Source organism: Nicotiana sylvestris, chromosome 9 (assembly GCF_000393655.2).
Source record: "Nicotiana sylvestris chromosome 9, ASM39365v2, whole genome shotgun sequence".
NCBI classification, from domain to species: domain Eukaryota; kingdom Viridiplantae; phylum Streptophyta; class Magnoliopsida; order Solanales; family Solanaceae; genus Nicotiana; species Nicotiana sylvestris.
Window position 1 is genome coordinate 84,838,911 of NC_091065.1, and position 24,973 is coordinate 84,863,883.

Genomic DNA, 24,973 nt, shown 5'->3' on the forward strand with positions numbered 1-24,973 from the left:
ATAGGTCAGTCTCAGTAACTCAGCAATGTAGAAGAGAGAGAGTATCAAATAGCATACAAAGGGTCCAGTATAAACCTTAGAAGAGTTTAACAGGGAATCAGAACCATATAAAGAAACAAAGGTCGAAACAAAGCTTTGGAAGCCTAATCGAGTAGTAGATGAGATAACTTCAGAAACTCGAAATAGGTTCAAAGAAGTTAGGGCTTTTTTTTCTTTTGAAATCAAACAAATTCAGAGATTTCAGAAAGGAACTGACACTACAACAAAATAAGTATTTAGCGGCAATTATTTTGTGGCAATAGCTTAATGGCCGCTAATTCATTTATTTATGAGAAAGATTACCGGTAAATAGATATTGGTGAGGAAAAGATACTCTTGTACCGGCAAAAAAAATGACTGGCCACTAAAAGCAACTAATTCAAAAGAAATTTTAGTATTTTATCTTTCCCTCACTTTTTTCACATCACCTAATATTCCCTCCAATTTCACAAAATAAAAAAATAAAATTTGAAAAATTTGGGAATACTTCACAAAGACTCGACCTATCTCGCCGCTGTTGAAACCATTACCGCCACTACAACTGATTTTTATCTCATCGCTGGCCACCAATTCCAGGTAACACAACTATCTCTTTCTACTCTCTCGTTATCTCACCCATTTATTTAGTAGATCTCAAACATATATTCATTTTTCTCTTTCTTCATTTACTGTTCTCTGATCTGATATAAGGGTGTATGTATGCATAAATCCTTGTACATATATTCATACATATGAATTTCAGTTAATTTTATTCTAATTTGATCAGTTTTCCTCACATTCTCGCAGTTGCTAAGGTGATTTTCTTATATCTAGGGTTGGAGTAGTTCCCTTCATCTTTTTTTGAGAGAAAATCAAATGGCCGCTCCACCTGCTCTAGCCCATCACGACTACAGATTACCTCATCAAGCTCCTTTTGATTAGCAATAGCAGTAGGTTCTTTTTTGGTGTGTATGTGTGTGTATAATATCGTTTATGCATTTGATATTACGAGGGGAAGGGATTCCATATTGAAAATAGTCTTTGGCAATGTTTAGATTAGTGAACTTCTTCTTGAAGTTGTTTGGTTAAATTATTTGTCCGTAGAATTCTTTTGTATTGGTGATAACTTCTGTAAAAGAATAGAGAAGAACGCTTCAAATATAGGAACTTGTGATTGAATATGTGGATATTCTATTATAAAGATGAAGGCTTATTATTGAAGAGCTTGTCTTTGCTTCTGAACTTGAATAGTTTAGTTTTTAATTTAGATGCTTGGTTGTTCCCTAATTGAAGTCTTAAAGAGTTAGCTTAATTGATGATTAGGAAAGTTATATATATATATATGGTGCGTGAATTGATCCAGCAAAATCTTTCCGATGTATCATATTTTCAATTCTCTGTTATCTTGCGTTCAGGATTAAGTCCCAATTGTATTTGACATTTTAGAGCAAATGTGATTGCCGGTGGTAGCACTATTAATCTGAGTCTGCGGGATACTGCTGGTATACTTTTTATCCAGGACATTAGTTAATGTTGTTGGTTTAATATCGTTGTGATATTATTGACTACCTCTACTATTTGATTGAACAAGGAAGGAAGATTACAATAAAATGAGACCCTTGAGGCTTGAGCTATCATGGGCAGATGTATCTGGAATTTCAGACAGAAAAATTTCTCGCTAGCAAGCCCAATTATAAAAATGTCTCCAAAAAAGGTAGACTTCCTTCTTAATTTCAAGTTTCTTTATAGTACTTTTATTTGTTTTTTTATAATACAGCGGAGAAATGTGTACGCTAGTTGTAATACCAGTCCTTGTTACTTGAAGTAAGTTCATGAAAACCTTGGCTTGTTTTAGTTTTCACTTTAGTTATTTGGTGAAGACGACTGGTGAATATACTAAAAATACTAGTACTCTACTCCGACATTTTAGGATTTCGTATGTTTACTAGAAATGAACAGGTAAAGGTTGTCTGTTAAAGAGAAAAATGAAACGATTCTATGGTTCGTGATATTTTATAATTTCTCTCAAGGAATACCTTATTTTTTGCTCTTGTTATTATTTTTTAGCGGATTCCTAAATTGAGACATTATGTTCCTGGAGTACCAATTATACTTGTTCGAACAAAGCTAGGTTAGTATCTCTTATTTAGTCTAATTTCATTGTTAACTCATTAACTGTTCAGTTTTTTAACTAATATCTCTATTTGGTTCAAGTGATATATGTTGTCTACAGTCTATCTGTCAACTTCGTCAACTTCATTTTCGTTGTGGATAATTTTATTAGACTGTGATTGTATTCTTTTCTGAATATCTTATCTTCTCTTTAGGGAAGAGAATGGAATACCCACTGAATGTGGATGAGTGCTGAAATATTAGATTAAAAGAGAGATTATTTTCCTTTATAGTTTTCAATATCAGAAGTTATTGAGTTACTTATATATTTAGTTACTTATATATATATATATATATAGATTATTACTTTGTTATGCTGAAAGATGGGCTATATTGCTGATATGTTATTAGCAGATGAGGAATTTGAATTAAGTAAGATTAGACATGGGGTTGAAAGGTGTTTTCTTGAAGTTTCATTTATTTTTTGAAAAGAGCAAAAAGCTGAAAGTTTAGGAGTTGTAATTTGCTAAAAATATGTCTACCGTTGCACTAAATTACATAAAGTAATCTCTATGCTAAAACATAACTGTGTGGACTTAAAAATCCAACTACTTAAATGAGTTTAAACAATGATGTTGTCTACTTGATGTTACTTGTAGAATCATGAATAATGAAATTTCCGTCTCATTTATATCCTGAAGTGTCATAGGCATATAAATTTATCTGTTACCGTAAGAGTTTTATTGGGAAAAATAGGCATTACAGTGTTTCAAAGATCTAGGATTTGCTAAAGACAAAAGAAAATGCAATTTGTTAAGTGTAACACAATATATTTTGTTTGAACTGGTATTTGACTTTCTTCGAACTCTATAAATCTTTTTGAGGTTTGTTATATTGTAATGGTTAGCAAAAAAAAGAAATGCATGTCTTGTACACTTAATTTGATTAAATTTTGTAGTAGCAATTCCATGATATGCCGCCAGTATATGTAAAGGTCAAGTAGTTATTTTTCTTGACTATTGATGAACTTTATATGTCATTTATATTATAATTATTTTGTTTTATCATTTTAAGTCATATATTGTGATGTTCAGAGATATAGCACGTGGAAGTTCATATAATCAAGATTTGGGAGAATCTGTCCGATGTAACTTATTATCGAGCTTATAGCTACTTAATAAAATAATTAATTAGACGTGAAATATTATTGGATTCAAATAATTTAGCATTTTTTATGTTGTTTGCACTCTCAAATTATGGATTTAATATAGTGCATTGAGTTGTTTGAAGTGAATTAATATTATTATTGTAGAATGTAAATAGGTACAACATGCATTGCAAATGTTGGGATAGTTCTTTCTATAATGTTTAGCAGCAAAATACAAAAGTCACTAAATATCCTCTTTTATAACAATCAGATTTTACCATCCATAACAAAAGTCATTAATAGATGAAAAAACCTGAATTCTAAAATCGGTTTAGCGGCCATTGTATTTGCTGCCAAAAGAGGTGCCTTTTATCGGTCATTAAATTAGTTTTTAGCGGAAATACTAAAGGTTGCAGGATATTTGACCTATGAAATGCCAGAGGGATTTTAGTGGCCATTGCAATTGCCGGAAAATAAATGCCACTAAAACTTAAGGACTTTTATTGGCCATAAAGAGGTCTTTACCAGCACTTGGTCTAATGGCCACCAATAGCTTTGTCGACGTCCGATACCACGGCCAAAAACTAATTGCCGGAAAATGATTTTGCGGCCATTTCTATTGCCGCTAAAAAGTATTTTAATTGCCGCTAAAAGCCTTTTTTGTTATAGTGTGAGACCTTTAATATGCATCTTTCAGTAGAAGAAACTCATGAGAAACATAGTAATAGAACAATATGCGAAATACAGTAGAACTCATAAGAACATAGTAGAAGAAACACATAGGAAGACACAGTAGAAGAAACACATAGGAAGACACAGTAGAAAAACTCGTAAGAACACACTAGGAGAGACACATAAAAATCACAATGGAAGAAACTAATAAGAAACATAGTAGAAGAAACACACAAAAGAAAAAGAAAATCAGAGAAGCATTTAAATAACTTAACAAAAACCCTAAATCGGAAAGATAAAGGTTTTGAAAGCATAGTTTGTTGAAAGAAATCTCGAGAAACCGTTTAAAAGTTTAGGGAAAACACGGATCTAGAATAGATCTAAATAAATCAGAAGAACCTCAAAAGTTAGGGTTTCAGAAGAAACCAGATGGTGAGAAAGGCTTGGAGAATCGTTGATCTGAGCAGGAGAAGTCGAGATTAGGCTCGAATAGCCATGGCTTGCCGGAGCAAGGGCGGAGGTGGCCATAGAACTCGAATCAAACAAGCTCTGGGCCAAGCTTCTTCTTAGTCAGGCCTTGAAAATTCAGTAACCAAACGTGTAGGAGTTATAGGAGGCCGGTATAGGACTTCTATGGCCTTGGAAGCCATGGATTCCGGTGGTTTTAGGGTGGAAGTGGAGGGAGGCAGCTAGGGTTTCTGAAAGAGTATTTGGGAGAAGGGGAATCCGGGGGTAGCTACCGATGAGGAATGATTAGGGTTCGGGAGGTATTGGAAAATTAAAAAGGAAAGGGTGAGTATGAGCCGCTGATCTAAATGATCAACGACTGGGATTGAAAGGGGGATCCGGGCGGGTTATTAAGAGGGTCATGGGTCGGGTAAATTTAGGATTTGGGCCGAGTAATGAGATCTAAAATTGGGTTCAATTAGGGGTGCCCAATCTGGCCAAAATTGAAATACAAATGGGCTATCATTTAAATAGCCATTTTCCCTTATTTATTTTATAATAAATAGTAAAATAATTTAAAGGTACTAAAATGATTAATAATACATAATTATAAAAATAAAAATACTGGAGTCAATTTTATAATTATAAACACAATTAAATCTTAAAATAGGCTAATATTGCAATTATATGCAATTTAGCTTTTAAAAATACTAAATAAATTTGTAAAATTATGCAAAAATTATGTTAGCTATATTTTAGTATAAATATGAGAATATAATAAGTGAATTGCCAAAATGACAATTTTGGGAATCATTATTGGGTTTTTCTTGATAAAATAGGGCAATAAATTGATCTAAAAAACTTTAAAAATTAATAAAAAATAAGAAAACCCTTGGACATACTTATATATGCATACATATGCTATTTGAAAGGTAATTTGCATATACAAATACATAGGGAAAAATTGGGTATCAACAGCTGCCCCTCTTTACCCGGGAAGGATGAAAGAGTTGCGGGTAAAGATATGATGGCCAATTTTGACCGAACAAAATGGTTCGAGGAGACTTAGGCCATACTCTGGCTTCTTAGCTACCTACATATCCTTGGTCTTACAGGAATCGGGCCATATGTAGTTCAGGATCCGCGGCAGAGTATACTGATGGAGACTTTTCAAAAACGGACGCGATATTGAGGACGGGGTGAATGGTCAAAGTCTAACAGGGCTGCGGGAACTGGAGCGGGATCGCTCCTGCTGAGATGGGCATTGCTCGTCGGTTTACCTACATATGAGCAATACGAGCGTATATTGTGCGTAAATTTAAACATGATGCAAGTTCCCTTCGGACCATGAATGTTGTCTTTGGACGGTTAGGATGATGTCCTCAGACCATGATGTCCTGGGCCATGAAGCGTATAATAAAGGATTCGTAGGCCATGAAATAATGCTTTCGGGCTATGCGAATGATGTCTCTGAACTATGATGCCTTTGAATAATGATATGCAAAAGATTAAAAGAGTCTTCAGGCAATGATATGGTGTTCTCAGGCTATGAAGATGGTGCCTCCGAACAATGATGCCTTCGGATGATTTGGCGATCTTTCAGCCGATGAGATGTAGTAGGTGGTGATCTTTCAGCCGATGAGATGCAATGGGTGGCGATCTTTCAGCCATGCAAGTGTAAAGGTGGCAATCTTTCAGCCATGCAAATGTAAATAGGGCGGCGATCTTTCAGCCATGCAAATGTAAAGGTGGCGATCTTTCTTCCATGCAAATATAAAGGTGGCGATCTTTCAGCCATGCAAATAAGGTGGCGATCTTTCAGCCACGCAAATGTAAAAGTGGCGATCTTTCAGCCATGCAAATGTAAAGGTGGCGATCTTTTAGCCATGCAAATAAGGTGGCGATCTTTCAGCCATGCAGATGGAGGTAGAGCTTAACCTCGGAAGGCAGAATGGTAGGCTTATGCAAGAAGTAAGAGGGCAAAATGATAATAGAATTTTCTTAGCTGATAGCGGATTGCGATATTGCAACTGTTGGGGATATTGTGTCTGATGGGGACACTATGTGCGGATAGCAGCTGTGAGAAAGTGCACGGTTCTGAGAGTTGTATTTCTAAGCAATGTGAGTCTCGTGAGTGTAGCATATTCGATGATTTTGCAACTCAAGTGCCTGCATCTAAAGAAAAATCGTGAGTTTTGTAAAGAGGGGAGGTTAGTTCATATTCTCACTGGCTCTGCTTTACCTACTCGGCTTTGATCTGGTGATACTGCATGTATCATTGGGGTAGCGTTGCCAAACAAGGCAATTTTGGTAATAAACATGCATGATTTAGTAAAGGCATACATAAAAACATAATTAAATATAGTTTTCTTTTGATGAACCAACAATTGCGACGTGGTTCAAGACATTGCAACCCTTCTTGTTACGGAATTTTGAGGGTCCTCCTCAAAATTCTGCCCCAGTTTACTGAGTTGATGCTTTTGACTGTTGTTTGCGACGATTGGCTGAAATTACTTCGGAATTTTGAGGGTCCTCCTCAAAATTCTGCCCTAGTTTCCAATTGCGGGGAAAATAAAATTTTTATTGCATTGTGACCGAACCCATAGGGCTACCTATGTATCCCCTCTTAAACGGAAGTCAGGTTAGGCGTAGTTCAAATTACATCTTATAGGAAAGAATAAAGATTACACATAGTAACGCTTGACTGCATCTGAAGTAATTGGCTTTGGCCAGACTTCTCCGTCCATTTCTACAAGTATGAGGGTTGCTCCTGTCAGAACCTGGTGAACCATGTATGGACCCTTCCAGTTGGGAGAGACTTTGGCTTCATCTTAATTTGGAAAGATTTTCTTTAACACTAGCTGCCCCTGTGTGAACTGTCTTGGCTTGACTCTTTTGTTGAAGGCTCTGGACATTCTGTTCTGATAAAGTTGACCATGGCAAACTGCATTCATACTCTTTTCGTCTATGAGGGCTAGCTGCTCATAACAATTTTTCACCCACTTTGCATCGTTGAGCTCAGCTTCCTGTATGATCCTTAGGGAGGGAATTTCTACCTCGGCGGGAATGACTGCTTCTGTACCATAAACCAGCATATAGGGGGTTGCCCCAGTTGATGTGTGGACTGTGGTGCGGTACCCTAGAAGAGCAAATGATAACTTCTCGTGCCACTGTTTATGCTTCTCTATCATTTTCCTCAATATCTTCCTTATATTCTTATTGGCGGCTTCTACTGCTCCATTCATCTAGGGTTTGTAGGCTGTAGAATTCTTGTGTCTGATTTTGAAAGTGCCACTCATGGCTTTCATCAAGTCACTGTTGAGGTTAGAGTCGTTGTCGGTAATGATTGACTCTGGAATCCCGAATCGACAAACAATGCGGTCGCGGACAAAGTCTGCCACGACCTTCTTGGTTACTGCTCTATAAGATGTTGCTTTAACCCATTTGGTAAAATAGTCAATTGCTACCAAGATAAACCTGTGCCCGTTTGATGCGGCAGGTTCGATTGGTCCAATAACATCCATTCTCCAGGCAGCGAACGGCCATGGTGAGCTTATTGCATTAAGCTCGTTTGGAGGTACCTTTATCATGTCTGCGTGTATCTGATAGCGGTAACATTTCCGGACATACTGGATGCAGTCTGTTTCCATAGTCATCCAAAAGTAACCAGCACGGAGTATCTTCTTTGCTAAGATGAAACCGTTCATATGTGGACCGCAGGTCCCTGCATGAATCTCCTCTAATAGCTTGGATGCTTCTTTCGCGTCGACACACCTTAGTAATCCCAAATCAGGAGTCCTCCTATACATGATTCCTCCGAGTGAAAGAAATTATTGTATAACCTCTGAAGTGTGCGCTTTTGGGTAGGATTTGCAAGTTCCGGGTATTCTCCTTTCGCCAAGTATTCCTTGATATCATGAAACCAAGGCTTTCCGCCTGCTTCTTCTTCAACCTGATCACAATAGGATGGCTGATCATGGACTTTTACCGGAATAGGATCAATGAAGTTTTTATCTGGATGTTGTATCATAGAGGATAGGGTCGCCAATGCATCGGCGAACTCATTCTGGACTCTGGGAACATGTTGGAATTCCGTCTTTGTGAACCTCTTTCTCAATTCCTGTACATAGTGCAGATACTGGAGTATCTTGGAGTTCTTAGTTGCCCATTCTTCCCGGACCTGATGTATAAGTAGGTCTGAATCTCCGATCACTAGCAACTCTTGAATGTTCATATCAATGGCCATTTTGAGCCCTAGGATGAAGGCATCATACTCGGCCATGTTGTTGGTGCAGGAAAACCTGAGCTTGGCGGACACCGGATAATGCTGACTGGTTTCTGATACTAGGACTGCTCCTATGCCAACTCCTTTGAAATTTGCTGCTCCATCGAAAAACATTCTCCAACCGTCATAGGATTCCGCAATGTCTTCTCCTATGAATGATACCTCTTCATCAGGAAAATACATTTTTAGGGGTTCGTATTCTCCGTCCACGGGGTTTTCAGCAAGGTGATCTGCTAGTGCTTGTCCCTTGATTGCCTTCTGAGTGACGTAAACAATGTCAAATTCGCTCAACAAGATTTTCCACTTGGATAGCTTGCCAGTGGGCATGGGCTTCAGGAAGATGTACTTTAAAGGATCCATCCTTGATATGAGATATGTAGTATAGGCACAGAAGTAGTGCTCAGCTTCTGAGCTACCCAAGTCAAAGCACAGCAAGTGCGCTCTAACAGAGAATATCGGGCCTCATACGGGGTGAACTTCTTATAGATGTAATAGATGGTCTGCTCCTTCCTCCTTGTTTCGTCATGCTGTCCTAGAACGCAACCGAACGCTCCATCCAATACTACAAGGTAGAGTAATAGAGGTCTACCTGGCTCTGGCGGGACCAAGACAGGTGGTGTTGATAGGTACTCCTTGATTCTATTGAAAGATTTTTGGCAGTCATCAGTCCATTTGGTAGCGGTGTCCTTCTTCAACATCTTAAAGATTGGCTCACAGATAACCATAGATTGTGCTATGAATCGGATGATGTAGTTAAGTCTCTCCAAGAAACTCATCACGTCCTTCTTGTTCTTTGGCGGTGGCAATTCTTGAATAGCTTTGACCTTTGATGGATTCAGTTCTATTCCTAAGCGACTCACAATGAACCCAAGTAGTTTCTCAGCAGGAACCCGGAATGCACATTTTGCGGGATTCAGTTTCAGGTTGTACCTTCTCAATCTATTGAAGAACTTCCTCAAATCTTCCATGTGATCAGTGGCCTTTTTGGACTTGATGATAACATCGTCTACGTATACCTCTATCTCCTTGTGTATCATATCATGGAAAATGGTAGTCATGACCCTCATGTAGGTGGACCCAGCATTCTTTAATCCAAATGGCATCATCTTGTAATAGTACATACCCCATGGTGTAATGAAAGCCATTTTCTCAACATCTTCTTCATCCATCTAGATCTGATGATACCCAGCAAAACAATCTACAAATGACTACAGCTTATGCTTGGTGCAATTGTCGATCAAGATGTGTATATTCAGCAAAGGGAAGTCGTCTTTTGGACTGGCCTGGTTGAGATCCTGATAGTCGACACAGACTCTAACCTTCCCGTCCTTCTTTGGTACTTGCACGATGTTGGCTAACCATGTTGGATATTCTACTACCTTGAGAACTTTAGCTTTGACCTACTTAGTGACTTCTTCTTTGATTTTCAGACTCATATCAGGCTTGAACTTTCTAAGCTTTTGCTTTACTGGTGGACATGTTGGATTGGTTGGCAGTTTGTGAGCCACAATAGATGTACTCAGACCAGTCATGTCGTCATATGACCAGGCGAATATGTCCTCATATTCCCTTAGAAATTTTGTGTACTCTTCATTTTCTGACGGTGACAAATGGACGTTGATTCATGTTTCTTTAACATTCTCTGCATCTCCCAGGTTAACGACCTCAGTCTCGTCCAAGTTGGACTTACGTCTGTTCTCAAAACTTTCAATTTCTTTAATAATCTCTTCTGGTATATCATCTTCCTCGGAATCTATGTTCGTTTGTTGCGTTGTCTTGTTGCATGTTACAATAATCGGTTCATCAAGATAAGTAATAGTAATGTTGTATAAGTAAAGTAATGAGAGAAAACAATAGTAATAAGTGTTGATTCATAAGAAAAATCAAAATGCTTTGATAAATTGCATAATTGTTTTAAAGATTGGATTTCTTATTGCAGGAATTGAAAACGTGCGAAAATAAAATCTTTCAGTAAATTAAAACAGTGCTTATTTTAGCCTTGCTACCCCGAGGTTCGTCGGGCTCTGGTTGTCCTGATAGTCCAGTTATTGAGGTGAGCCCCTCTGCTTACGGCCTGTATGGAAGGGCCTTCCTCCCCCTCCTCCTCAAGAACAACATAACAGGCCATGTCATTGTCTTCTAGGAGCAAATTCCTCGCTGCTGCAAGTGCTTTTTCTTATTCTGACCGATAGATAACACTGGCCGGTTGGAAAGTCCGTTCCAAGTGTGGTACTAGCTGCTCCAGCGGATAGTAAGGACCGCGCCATGGTGGCAACCAGTTGTTGAATTCCTCCTAGGTGTACTCATATCCTAGACCGAAGGTGGTGCCATGTTTCTTGAGTTTTTTGGGCTTAGCGATTCCTTTGAGGTTTTTACCGAGCCCTTTGCCAGGTTCGTACCCACACCAATTCAGTATACTCTCGATTTTTTTATCCCACCAATTGTTTTTGTCAATAGCATTCACCCTTTCGATGTGATGGTAAGTTTCTTCTTCTAGCTTCCTTCTTCCTTCGATTGACGGAATGGTCTGGCGACTGTATATAGGATTGCTTCTGTTGCCGTGAATGATTACCTCTTGATGGTTTTATTCGAATTTCACTGCCTAATGCAGTGTCGATGCCACAGCCCCAACAACATGAATCCATAGTCGTCCTAGAAGCAGATTGTAAGATGTCGGTACGTCTATCACTTAGAAGTCAACATCGAACCAAGTTGGACCCATTTGCAAACACAGACTAATCTCCCCAATGGTGGATCTTTGGGAGTCGTCGAAGGCTTTCACGTTGATAGCTCCATCCTTTATCTCGTGCAATTCTTTGCCCAATTTCTTAAGTGTTACTAGTGGACAAATGTTGAGGCTAGAACCCCCATTAATCAGGATCTTGGTGATAAAGTAATCCTCACATTGCACAGTGATGTGCACTGCTTTGTTGTGCCCCAACCCTTCAGGCGGTAGCTCATCCTCATGAAAAGTAATTTTGTGACTCTCCAATACCTGTCCGACCATGTTAGCCATTTCTCTGCCGGTAATGTTGTTTGGCACGTATGCTTCACTCAGCACCTTTAACAAAGCATTCTTGTGTGCCTCAGAATTTTGTAGCAAAGCAAGTATGGAGATTTGCACCGGTGTTTTGTTCAACTGGTCGATGACCGAGTATTCCTTGGCCTGTATCTTTCTACAAAGATCGTCTGGACCTGTCTCAATGATGGGTGACCGATTGGAGGCTTGCTTGCTTGACTCAGCTAGGTGTTCAAAGGTATAGATCCTACCAGTTCTCATCATACCATGTGCGGCAACAGTTTCCTCGAACCTAACCTTGCCTTTCCTCCTTGCCTTAGCTGTATAGTCCCATGGTACAGCCTATGTGTGGAATGGTGTCATGGTCGACATTACCACTGGGATTGGCGTGGCTATCTTCACTCCGAACAAAGCATGTTCCTTGGGTGGTAAAACTGCAACTTCAAATGGTACAGGTGCATTTGTTGGAGACACGAATTCAACCTCAATTGGCGCTGGTGTCTTTGTAGATGACGTTGTTTCAAATTCCAGTGGTACTGACATATTTACCTCAGCGTCCCCAGAGGTCTGAATCTGGACCACGATCGGGTTAAGAGTAACTATTGGTTTCTTTGGGTCATCACCTTCTGTGATCAAACCGATCAATCCCTCAGGATCCCAATCATCCTCTATTTCAATCATGTGAATGCCTCCACCCTTGTGGTCTGGCAACGGGTTATTACGGACATTCGGAGTGAGTTCCTTTGCCACAATAATCTTGTTGTCAATCAAAGCCTGGATTTTGTCTTTCAAAGAGCGACATTCATCGATGGTGTGTCCTTTCATGCAGAAATGGTATGCACTGGATTTGTTTGTATTAACCCACTGAGAAGGGTTCTCAGGGGTTACCGTAGGAGGGATGACGTAACCATCAGCTTTGAGTCTTTCGTATATTTGGTCAATAGGTTCAGCAATGGATGTGTATTGTTTAGGAGGTCTATAATTGAAATTTGGTCGAGGTCTAGGAAAGTTTTGGCGTGTAGGAGGTGATTAACGGGATGGTTGAGTATTGTAAGCTTGGTAAACATGTGCGGGTTGGGAATATCTGGGTGAAGTAGGCTGATATGTGGGAGGCGGAGGTGATTGATAAGTGGGTGGTGGAGCTTGGTATGCGGGTGATGGTGCTTGGTAGTTCGGAGTTGGTTGATATGTGAGCGGAGGTATTGGGTAAGTTTGGTATTTGATAGGAGATTTGGTTCTCTGTGCAACCATTACGGCCCCTACGTCCTTTTTCTTGGATACGGCACCAGACTACAAAGCCTTATTTGTAGCTTGAAAGGCCTCAAAGTTCGTAACCATACCGCTTTTGATGCTCTTTTCGATCCTTTTACCCAGCTTGATAATGTCAGAAAATGTATGGCTCTCAATCAACATTAGTCGTTCATAATACTACGAGTCTTGAGCCCAAACAAAGAATTTGTTCATCTGTTCCTCCTCTAAGGAAGGTCTGACCTTAGCAGCTTTGGACCTCCAACGAGTAGCATACTCGTGAAATGTTTCTGTAGGTTTCTTCTTTAGATTCTGAATATAAAACACATCCGGCGCATTCTCGGTGTTGAACCTGAACCTGTCCATGAAGCCGGACGCCATACTTACCCAATTTGACCACTTTTTTGGATCCTGACTAATGTACCAAGACAGAGCATCTCCCTTCAAACTCCTCTTGAACAGCTTCATGCGGAATCTCTTGTCTTTCCCCACTCCGACCAGCTTGTCACAGTAAGTTCTCAAATGGACCCTTGGATCCCCTGTACCATCAAACATTTCGAACTTTGGAGGTTTGTACCCCTCGGGCAGTTCGACATCGGGTTGTATGTAAAGATCTTCATAGTTCAGCCCTTCAATTCCCTTACTTCCTTCAACGCCTTGAATTCGGCTAGTCAATTTCTTAAGTTCTTCAGCCAGGTTCCTGATGAGCGAGTTTTTATCATCAGACTTGGGTGTGTTTGAGACGGGTTGGGTGGAGTGTGGCATAGTCTCCACATAGATAGGGGTGTTATGATGGGTGTGGAAGTGGTCATTTGTGGAGTCTAAGGGTTCTGGGATGAGCAGTGGAGCGTTGTTTGCAGTATGGCAGGTGTTGAAGTGGTGGTGAGGAGCAGGATGGTTTTTTTGCTTTGGGATATTTTGTGGAGGTGTGGGATTTTGAGCATTTAGGAAGTTGACATCCGGAGTGGTGAGGGAAAATGACAGATTTGCCAGATTCCAAACCTGATCAAGTTCCTCTTGGAACTTCAGCAACTTTTATTCTAGTTGGGATGCATTTTCTTTGGAAACCTGAGTACCATGGGCATGAGTGACCTCTACCCGTTTAGTTGAGTTCTCCTTTCTGGTATTGTTTAGATCTTCCATCTCCCCTTTGTTCTTGTTTCTAGCAGGACTAAGAGGGGGAGTGGGTGGAGGGCCCCTGGATCTCGTGGAATAAGATGTTGTAGCCAGAGTGCACGAACTAACCTTTAGGGAGGGGAATAAATAAATAAAAAGTAAAAACAAAAAGGTAACAAGTTAGTGAGGATTATAAGAAAATGTTGCGATATTTAAACACATAGTGAAAAAATGTAAACTGTGTCCTATTTGGAAACCTCTTTGTGCCCAAGGTAGGCCTAGCGACAAGTTGATTTGGAGAACTTAGAATGCAAAATGCCTCATTTTATTGATAAAAAGTAGACGAATCCCAAATCGACACTAAATAACAGGAAATAAGATATCACTAGTGGTTGTTAGCCTTATTACATTGCATAAAGCAAAAGAAAACTCCTATCTATTTGGTCCCAGAAGAACCTTCCCCAGACTCGGCATCTTTAGCTCTGTAAACAGCTTTCCCAACTCTCGAAGTCCCAGCAATAGGTAGGCTTTGGCTAGATGTCCGCCCTCATTTCCCTCAGCATTTTGGCAATCCTCGATCCTTTTGAGAAATTTCCTTTCTAGCTCTACTATGCCCCCCTCCAAGTATCCAGTCGCTTGTTGGCACCGACAGCCATGTCTTTCCACTCTTCAATTAGCTTTGGTTGGCTTCCTGTATCTCACGGCGCTCGCTTTCGCATTCCCGAATCCTCTTGTGCAGTTGATTGTATTTGACATGTGCCTCGACCCTCTCATCTATGATCCTGTGGCCCCTAGCAAGTCCTGGTTGACCCAGACCATCGTGATTAGATTCTAACCAGCCTGAATAGTAAGGAGCGCAACCAACGTGGTATCTGTCTGGCTCGATAGTATCTCTTCCCATGATGATCTTGCAATGTCACATATGCTGAGCTTCGCACTTATAAGGACTGTCATCAGCTTAGAAGTCAGCCCAGAAGTGACTCATCTTGTCAACCCTTGGTATAACCTACTTCCTACTATCCTGTCTCATAACTCGGAGAGGGACGTAAGGGTAGGTTCCTCTCAAACCGATTAATATCAGAAACGACGCATCCCTCGATCGGGCGATAAACTCCTCGGTAGGGAACCATTCGAACATCCATTGTATTTGATCCTCGGTTAGGTTTTCAAACAGCTCTAACCATCCCTTGGCGTCTTCTGGCAGGGCGATGTTGGGCATGTAATTCATTCGCCTTGGATGATGGAAAGCTATATGATCATCCTAGTCCCTTTGTTGAATCTCTTGCCGGTATTCACCCCTTTAGAGATGTTCTATGAGCCAGAGCTGGAGTAGAAAATTGTAGCCCTCGAAGTGTTTGGCTCCTCATTGACACTTCTCCAAGGCTCGGTATATCTCCGCAATAATTATGAGCACAATGCTGAAAGGTTGCCCACCAATGCCCTCCATCACAGTTTTAGTTACCATAGCCAGCATAGTATGTATCCTTGCTTTCTTCATTGGAAACACTATCAACCCCAGGAAATAAAACATAAATACAAAGATCCTTTGGTGAATATGTCCTAATGATGTGATGGCAAATTCGTCAGGATAGGTACGGTAGGATTTGCTGTGACCATACCTCTCATACAAGTAGTCGAAGGGGATATAAGATTCCTTCAGACATGTCATTTCTGGATTCTTCTTCAGACCCATCATTTTGAGAAAACACCTGCCCTTGCGGTTCTCAGGCATTAACAATCCTGGTGTTTCCCATGGTATACCGGCCAATCCTCCTATTTCTTCTAGCAAGGGTATCATTTCAATGTCCCCGAAGCGGAATACAGCCCTCTCACAGTCCTAGAACAAAGTAGCAGCTTTTATGATCTTGTTGTTGGGTTGAATCTCCAAAAGAGAAGGTAGATTGCCCAGATATTTTCGGATAAGAGTTTGATCACTAGAGTGAAGATCCTCCCACTAGCTTAACAATTTTGGGTGGATGTTGGTGACCATGCCGAATCTGGGGAATTTTGGTGTTGGTGACCCCCACCAGACTCGACTATTTAATATCAACAATTGACATAAAAATATTTAGTTCTCCAAATTAATGCACAGAACGTGGTAGTGTCCGTTTGGGTTTTAGGGAAACCTAGTGGACTTTGGACAAGGCTATCTTAAAGAGTCATTATGCGGATAACATAACTGACTCGGCTAGGTTTGACCATGATGCATGCACAGTTAAACATAGTAAGGTTTCTATGGGGTTTTAGACCGGTACCCTTGCGGACAACTCAAGGGGGAAAAGCACGGAACCGTCGACTACACCGTTGATCGACTAGTTTTACCGCAAATACGCCTTTTCCGGATTTAGGGGTGATAATATCAAAAGAGCGCAACCACTCATTATAAGCTTTGCTATGGTATTTTGTTTGGCACGAGTGGAATATGATGTTGAACATGATTATGCAATAATTAAAGTAGGTTGTCACGTATTTGCACATTATGAAAGCAGTAAATACAATAGTTCTTCATAATTTAAAGCAGTAGTAAGGGAAAGCAGTAAAGGAAAGAAACAAAAGACAAGTCAGTTTTGCAATCGAAAAGAAAATTGAATGCTTGAAATAAATATATAGATAATTCCGCATAAAGAAGCATAAATTCACAATAATAGTCTGAAATGGTAAAAGCCTAAAAGTCCTCAGCAGAGTCGCCACGCTGTCGCGCCCCCTTTTTCCTCGCGAATCGGGTTTATGACATTTGGAGGGACAACTCATTCCTTTTGGGAATTGGGTTTGATTTGAAGAATCGCCCCCTAATGATTAGGGTGCATTAGGACACCAAGAGGGTTTGATTTGAGTAACCAGAGATTGGGTAAGGGCTTGAAATTATTCCAAGGGGAAGGTGTTAGGAACCCCTCAGAATCCACTAGTGTGGTTCCCGGCCAGACAATTATTGTGTGTTTAGGGTACAATTAACATATAGACAAATAAAGCTCAAATAGGAGGGGATTTCACATATAAAGGTTTGAAAATAGACAAAGTTTAAAAGAGCAATTTGAGGAAGCGGATTTTAGAATGAAAATGTTAAAGAAATAAGAGTAAAGGAAAGGGGGGTCCTAGGTTTACTAAAAATATGGATCACCCCACACAATATCCGGTAATCACTCCTCAATGAGGGGCTACACATGATGTTATCGCGTGGTCATCATATCCATATTTACCCTTCCCACCCCGTTAAGGTATTTAAAGCGCGGGTTGGTCTCGTTTACTTATTGCATGTTATTACCCATCCCAATCCTATCAGTCCCGGAGGCATTTAAGACTACTAATCCTAAAGGGAGGGATATTGGGCTTATTTGTAGTTTTAAAGGTAAAAACTCTAAGGCGACATATAAAACACGTATTGCAAGTTGAGGTAAAGCACATAACAAGTAGAGGCTCAGATATACCTCCTTGAACAAAGAAGCACGTAATCAACATGACTTACACATACTGTTTAGGTCTGATTATCATAGATGAAGAAGGACAGTTACTGAGGCATTTTTAGTTTAATACATAACTCAGATAAGAAGTTCGAATCAGGCATGCCTGCTGGTTGTAATAATTAACAGAAACAGATTCAGCTTATAATTTTACCCTAAGGCTTGCCTAAGCATTGGACAAGGATCCTATAGGCATGCTTTCAACGCATTGTTGATTTTGAACCTTGTAGACATGGTGTAAAAATGCAGAAAACCTTATTGGCATAGTATCTAAATGCATAAGACTGGTTTTAATCCTACAAACATGGTATCTAGTTTGCAGAATTTTGCTTAAGGCATATGCGCATGGTATCTAGGTGTAATTGAATACGCAGAATTGAACAATCCTATAGGCATGACTTCTACATGTATTTGAATATACAAAATTCAAAATACCTATAGACATGATTTCTATATGAGAATTGGATATTCAGAACGACCTATAAGCATGATGTCTATATGCATTTGAGTATGCAGAATTCAAAATACCTATAGACATGGTATCTATGTGAGAATTGGGATATGCAGAATTCAAAATGACCTATAGGCATGATTTCTATATTCATTTGAATATGCAAAATTCAAAATACCTATGGTATCTACCTTTTGCATACATAGTTACCCACCTTTTTCACTAACCATCCCCAAGAGTTTATTAAAAATTATTACAGCCTGGAATAAAATAAGAATACATCAGAAAAATATAAATAAAAGTACAACTAGAGGAAGCCTGATTCTGACTTCCTCACTGAGTTATGAGGTAAACCAACTCCAAGAGATCATGATCCAAATCCTTTCTCCCATTTGAGTGTGTCAAAGTTCTCTAAGAACCTCAATGGGACTCCGGGCAATGCTCACACCCAAATGTATTATTAGAACAGGGATAAGTGCAGTGTGGAAGGGCCAACCCTCAAGTGTCCAAGTTCAGAGGGAGCTCAAAGCGTCCCAAGGCAAGGCTCACAAGAGGGAGGCAGAACTTAAAGACTAAGAAAGTGTGCAAGTGAAGAACAGAATGCTAAAGGGGGGAAAAGAGAGAAAAACAGCTACAAATAAGTACTCATTAGGGGCCAAGGGGAATAGGGAAATTTTGAAGAGCCTATTGCTTAGGCAAGGGCAGGCTTTAGGCATGCCCAACAATGAAGAATGCTAGCATACCTATAAGCCTGCTAGAACACACATTATTAGAGGCTAGGATCACAGGGGATCAAGTTTGATTCATGGACAATAATCAGTAGTATTGTCGTGCCTCAAACCATAGCATGAACACATATGGGTAGGGGTTTGGGATTCATAATAGAACATGTAGAAAGAAATTTCAGTATGCTAGCGTAAGTGTTGAACTATACAGAAGCAGTAGGCAGACATGCATACAAAGGTAGTAAATAAACACATTGTTATGGTGCTGAAAACCTTAAATCAGGCCATACCAGTTTTTAAAGAAGCAAATAGAGAAAAGCAGGCAGCAGGACTTGCAAATAGGCCACAGTACAAGTAACAAGAGAAAACACTTTTGAGTATGGGTATAAGTTCAGAAAGACTATGAGTGTTGGTGTGTTTGTGTCAATGAAGACCAGGTATTTATATTGTGAAAACGGGCGGAAAGAAGGTAAGAAAATAATTAAGGAACTGGGTATCAATTAAAATCATTTAGTACGAGACTTCCTTTAATTAATGAGTTTAAACTTAAACGGTAATGAACAAAATTATTTAAGGAAAGGGATCAAGTAAGCATCTTGTGCAAAGTAGGCAATTAGGGGTAGATACATAGGAGTTTACTTACGGAAAGAAATTTGAAATACATGATTAAATAAATAAGGTAAAAATTAATTAGTACATAGTAAATCAAGGAGTCAGAGATTTGTAATTATTGGTCCATGAATAAACCAAGTCAGAAAGGCTAAGGAAAGTTTTCAACCAAGTAACAAGGAAATCAACAAATAAGGAAAGAAATCAATTAGGCTTACACAAAGGAAATCTGAAATTAATCAAAAACTGAAAGACATTTTAGAGGGAAGTTCAGCACATATAAAAAACACACAAGTATGCGAGGCTAAATTTAGGACAAAGAAAAACGTCATGCAATTGCAAAATCAGTAAGTAGTAGACTATAGGAATATGGTAGTCACATAGGTCAGTCTCAGTAACTCAGCAATGTAGAAGAGAGAGAGAGTATCAAATAGCATACAAAGGGTCCATTAGAAAGACCTTAGAAGAGTTTAACAGGAAATCAGAACCATATAAAGAAACAAAGGTCGAAACAAAGCTTTGGAAGCCTAATCGAGTAGTAGATGAGATAACTTCAGAAACTCGAAATAGGTTCAAAGAAGTTAAGGCGTTCTTTTCTTTTGAAATCAAAAAAGTTCAGAGATTTCAGAAAGGAATTAAGACCTTTAACATGCATCTTTCAGTAGAAGAAACTCATGCGGAACATAGTAAAAGAACAATATGCGAAACACAATAGAAGAACTCATAAGAACATAGTAGAAGAAACACATAGGAAGACACAGTAGAAGAACCCGTAAGAATACACTAGGAGAGACACATAAAAATCATAGTAGAAGAAACTCATAAGAAACATAGTAGAAGAAACACACAAGAGAAAAAGAAAATTAGAGAAGCAACTAAATAACTTAATAAAAACCCTAAATCGGAAAGCTAAAAGGTTTTGAAAGCATAGTTTGTTGAAAGAAATCTCGAGAAACCGTTTAAAAGTTTAGGGAAAACACGGATCTAGAACAGATCTAAAGAAATCAGAAGAACCTCAAAAGTTAGGGTTTCAGAAGAAACCAGATGGTGAGAAAGGCTTGGAGAGTCGTTGATCTGAGCAGGAGAAGTCAAGATCAGGCTCGAATAGCCATGGCTTGCCGGAGCAAGGCCGGAGGTGGCCATAGAACTCGAATCAAACAAGCTCTGGACCAAGCTTATTCATGGTCAGGCTTTGAAACTTCAGTAACCAAATGTGTAGGAGTTATAGGGGCCGGTATAGGACTTCTATAACCTTGAAAGCCATGGATTCCGGTGGTTTTAGGGTGGAAGTGGAGGGAGCCAGCTAGGGTTTCTGAGAGAGAATTTGGGAGAAGAGGAATCTGGGGGAGGCTACCGGTGAGAAATGATTAGGGTTTGGGTGGTATTGGAAAATTAAAAAGGAAAGGGTGAGTATGAGTTGTTGATCTAAATGATCAACGGCTAGGATTGAAAGAGGGATCCGGGCGGGTTATTAAGAGGGTCATGGGTCGGGTAAATTTAGGATTTTGTCCGAGTAATGGGATCTGAAATTGGGTTCAATTAGGGGTACCCAATCTGGCCAAAATTGAAATACAAATGGGCTATCATTTAAATAGCCATTTTTCCTTATTTATTTTATAAAAAATAGTAAAATAATTTCTGAAAATAATTTAAAGGTACTAAATAATTAATAATATATAATTATAAAAATAAAAATACTGGAGTCAATTTTATAATTATAAACACAATTAAATCTTAAAATAGGATAATATTGCAAATATATGCAATTTAGCTTTTACAAATACTAAATATATTTGTAAAATTATGCAAAAATTATGTTAGCTATATTTTAGTATAAATATGAGAATCTAATAAGTGAATTTCCAAAATGACAATTTTGGGAATAATTATTGGGTTTTTCTTGATAAAATAGGGCAATAAATTGATCTAAAAATCTTTAAAAATTAATGAAAAATAAGAAAACCCTTGGACATACTTGTATATGCATACATATGCTATTTGAAAGGTAATTTGAAAATAAAAATATACAGGAAAAAATTGGGTATTAACAATTGGTTGATGCTCATGCACTATTTTGAAAGTATATATGTATTTTAAAATATATGAGGAAACAATTGGGTTCAACGGGAGGGATGAATTGTCGAATATTGTATTTGTATACTAAGTAGTTGACTAGTTTACCAATTAGTCGACTGAAAATAAAGGTAGAATCTAAATGAAAGCAGAAGTAAAAATGCAGGAATTAAAGGCACCCAAAATTTTATACTGGTTCGGATTCAATATGAATCCTACGTCTATACCCTTTGGGTTGCAAGGGTGTTCTCTTTCAACTATTTGAAGTCTCTTGATACAGGTAGGTTGGTGTTGTTATACACCAACATCTTCGTCACAATATTAGTTATTTTCTCACTTCTGGATACAATGCCTCACTAGTGATTTTTCTCTCTTTGTTCTCTCCACAGTTAAACAGTAAATCTAGAATAGACTACAATGCTTGTTTGAACTAGAACAAAAAAATTGATAGTGGTTCGATCAAAGTATATGATTCTTCCTTGAGAGACTTCGTTATATGCTTGAGCTTGGCCTGACGAATCTTTGGCAAACCGTTGAGAGATTTGCAAACCAAAGGGAATTGATCCTTGGAATTGAATCTGTTATGATTTATTCCTAAAATAATTACGGAGCTTTCATAGATTGTCCGTGATTGCCGGTCTTTTCCTTCTTCGAAAGAGGATCTCCTATAATTGGTCCTTAAGTTATTCCTTGATCTATGATTGCTAGCCTTCCTTTTTAGACACATATCTTCAGCAATTAGGGTAGGCGTAAATTTAGTTCAGATCTTCATGAATCTTGGTACTTCCTTCTTTATACCAATTACCCTAGCTGTCATATTGCTTTAATCTTGAATCTTCCTTTCTTGCTTCCGTTGACAAATCTTTAGCCTTGATTCTTCTACTCATTTCTTTCTTGTCTTCGTCCATACATTATTGATAGATTTACTTGCATTATTCTCTACATCTCACATGATACTGCATATAATACTATGTTATTTTTTATCATTAAATCTACATCTAACAAAATATGTCCTTGGCCCATTGACGGCTACTATATATTGTATGACCTCATTCTCTCTATCTCATTACCTAAAAACAACTCTCTCGTGCTTAGAAACCCAGAAACTTCTCGCACTCTGTATGGAAAAACAAAAGTGGAAGATAACCAAAATCAACAACATGATGAAAACCAGCAAAACCAAAATAGTCCCTTTTTGTGTGTTCATTGTCATGATAAGGAGTTTCTTCTTCTCTCGGGATCAGACTCACAACGGGAACCGTCACCGACACAATCGCTTTATATGTGATCATCCTCATTGCGAAAATATGTTTCAGTGGCCAATTGACCTTGCACGGTATAAAAGAGGTTGCGCAAGGTTAACCTGTCTAAAGTTCTACTAAGAACATAAATCTCCAATCACATATTTTTTATCTTCAATTCTAACTTCCATCTTATTATTTGATATTTTATTTTTTTAATCTTTTGTGAGTTAAGAAATGGAAAAACCTACCACCAATAAAACAGTTGATTCGTCCGCAGATCATAGGTAGCACTTGGCCTTGGACATACTAATTGGATTAATAATATACATTAGGTGTCGTCCTAGATTTTTATGTGTACACCCTAGGGATACTAAAGAGGAAGTGTTGGGGCCATAAAGACAGAGACCGATAGATCTAGTATTTTAGATAATCTTTTTGTTTACTTTAATTATCTATTTTTTTTACCGAAATTCATGAACATAGGAAGAAGAAAATATTTTGTCCCAATTATTATATGCTTCTTTTGCTTTATATGATATGCAAAATACTGAGAAGGGCGTCTCAATAAAATTGGTACCTAAAGTCAAATTTTGATAAAATACCTTAAATTTTTTAATAGTATTTATATTCATATACACACTTAGGGAAATATTTAGTGTCTCCTTTCCATTTATTATTATTGTTGTTTAATGGGTAGTAATTTTCATACGGAGTGCAGTATTCTTACAATACATAAAACCTTTAACTTCATATAGTTATATTATTAATTATATTATAAGGGTTAGTTTAAATTAATAAGACGCTAGCCATGTGTTTGCAATACATTACCTTGGATCTTGTTATAAAAAACTTCACTTGCAAATATGAAAATTTAAATAGTTTAATTCAAAGTTGAAAATATTTCTATTATGAATAAGTAGGTAGTCTTTATATATTTTTTTAATTTTTTCCCCCCTCCGAACATTTTGGGTCCTTGAATTCTAGGTACATATATCCAGGGGCGAAGGTACATAGCCCTAAGGGTGGTCAACTGACCATCCTTCGTCGAAAAACTATACTGTATATATAGGTAAATATTAGATTTTAATAGTATATAACATATATTGAACCCCCTTTATTGAGAACTCTTTTTACTTATTTCAGGTTTGAAAACCCCAGATGAAATTCCTGACTTCGTCACTGCGCGTATCTACAACGGATGGGAAAAACAGGCCAAGTGCTTTTAATTGCTGCAATTCAGCCTTCTTTACCATTTATGTTGAATGAAGATAAAGCCCTCTGAATCTCTTCTTTCTTTTTCTTTTCTTCTTTTTTTTCTTTTTGATGAAGTGGACATTTATTTCATAGCAAAACGGAACTAGGGATTACAATAGTTATGATCATGTGGATTATTAGTAGATGATAACCCATGTATAGCATGTTGATTACCAAACTTTGCTAGTTGATTACAAGTAGTTATAGAGATAGTTTTTACACAAACATGTCCACTCGTGGCTGCCAGCACCCTGGTCATAACAAAGGGTGGAGGCAACAACAAAAGTTCAATTTTATTGAATACTAAAAAGGCTCCTGCGTGATTTTCCAGGATGTGAGCTACTTCATTCCCTTGTTTGAAATTATGGTGCATCACCACCATGTTCATTTGCGACAGAAACAACCTATATGAGTTAATAACTGAGTCATAAGATTAGCATCCTTCTTTGATGAAAGAAATTACCTGTGTAGTATCAGTGTCACGGCCCGAAAACTAACCATGTCATGATGGCACCTAACATGGTACTAGGCAAGCCGACACATTACCAAAACAATTCGATATTATCATTTCAAAGACAATTCCAAAGCTATTTAATATAAAATCTTCATAAGGAGTTCAAATCAAAATTGAAGTGCGAAAAAGAAAGCCCAACATGGAGATGTCACCAGTCATGAGCAACTACTACAACTATTTCTAAATATCAAGACTAGCATAGTTTGGGATTAAATCAAACACAACTAAGGGAAGATGAGGAAGGAGAAAAGCAGGGATGCGATCGTTGGGCAACTACCTTGCTAACTCCAATAGATCTGCAACTGAATAAACAACACCCGCTACCGTGTTCAAAAATGCCTGAATATACACACAAGGTGCAGAGAGTAACGTGAGTATGCCAACTCAGTAAGTAACAATAGTAAATAAAGACTAAGAAGTAGTGATGAGCAATAATGAAAGTAAAGTTCATATCACAAAAATCCATTAAAATACGGCATGCTTTTAAAACCACAGTTTGAATCAAACCATCTTGTTTAAATACAGTTCCAATAAAAATCATTTAAAGACAACTTTCAACAGTTTTTGCACGAAGGCTCATT

At 38.4% G+C, this 24,973-nt stretch overlaps 1 long non-coding RNA gene across 7 annotated transcripts; it reads left to right on the forward strand.

Moving 5' to 3' along the window:
• Positions 1-473: 473 nt before the first annotated feature.
• On the forward strand, positions 474-24,118 carry LOC104230001 (uncharacterized). 7 transcript variants are annotated; one of them, XR_711781.2, is made up of 5 exons: positions 474-615; positions 1,434-1,520; positions 1,610-1,732; positions 2,086-2,149; positions 3,225-3,365. It is a non-coding gene; the product is annotated as an uncharacterized lncRNA (long non-coding RNA). The 7 variants fall into 7 exon arrangements; XR_011402315.1 differs by having other exon boundaries at positions 1,614-1,732; XR_711782.2 differs by lacking the exon at positions 3,225-3,365 and adding an exon at positions 23,768-24,118 and having other exon boundaries at positions 1,610-2,149.
• Positions 24,119-24,973: the final 855 nt, after the last annotated feature.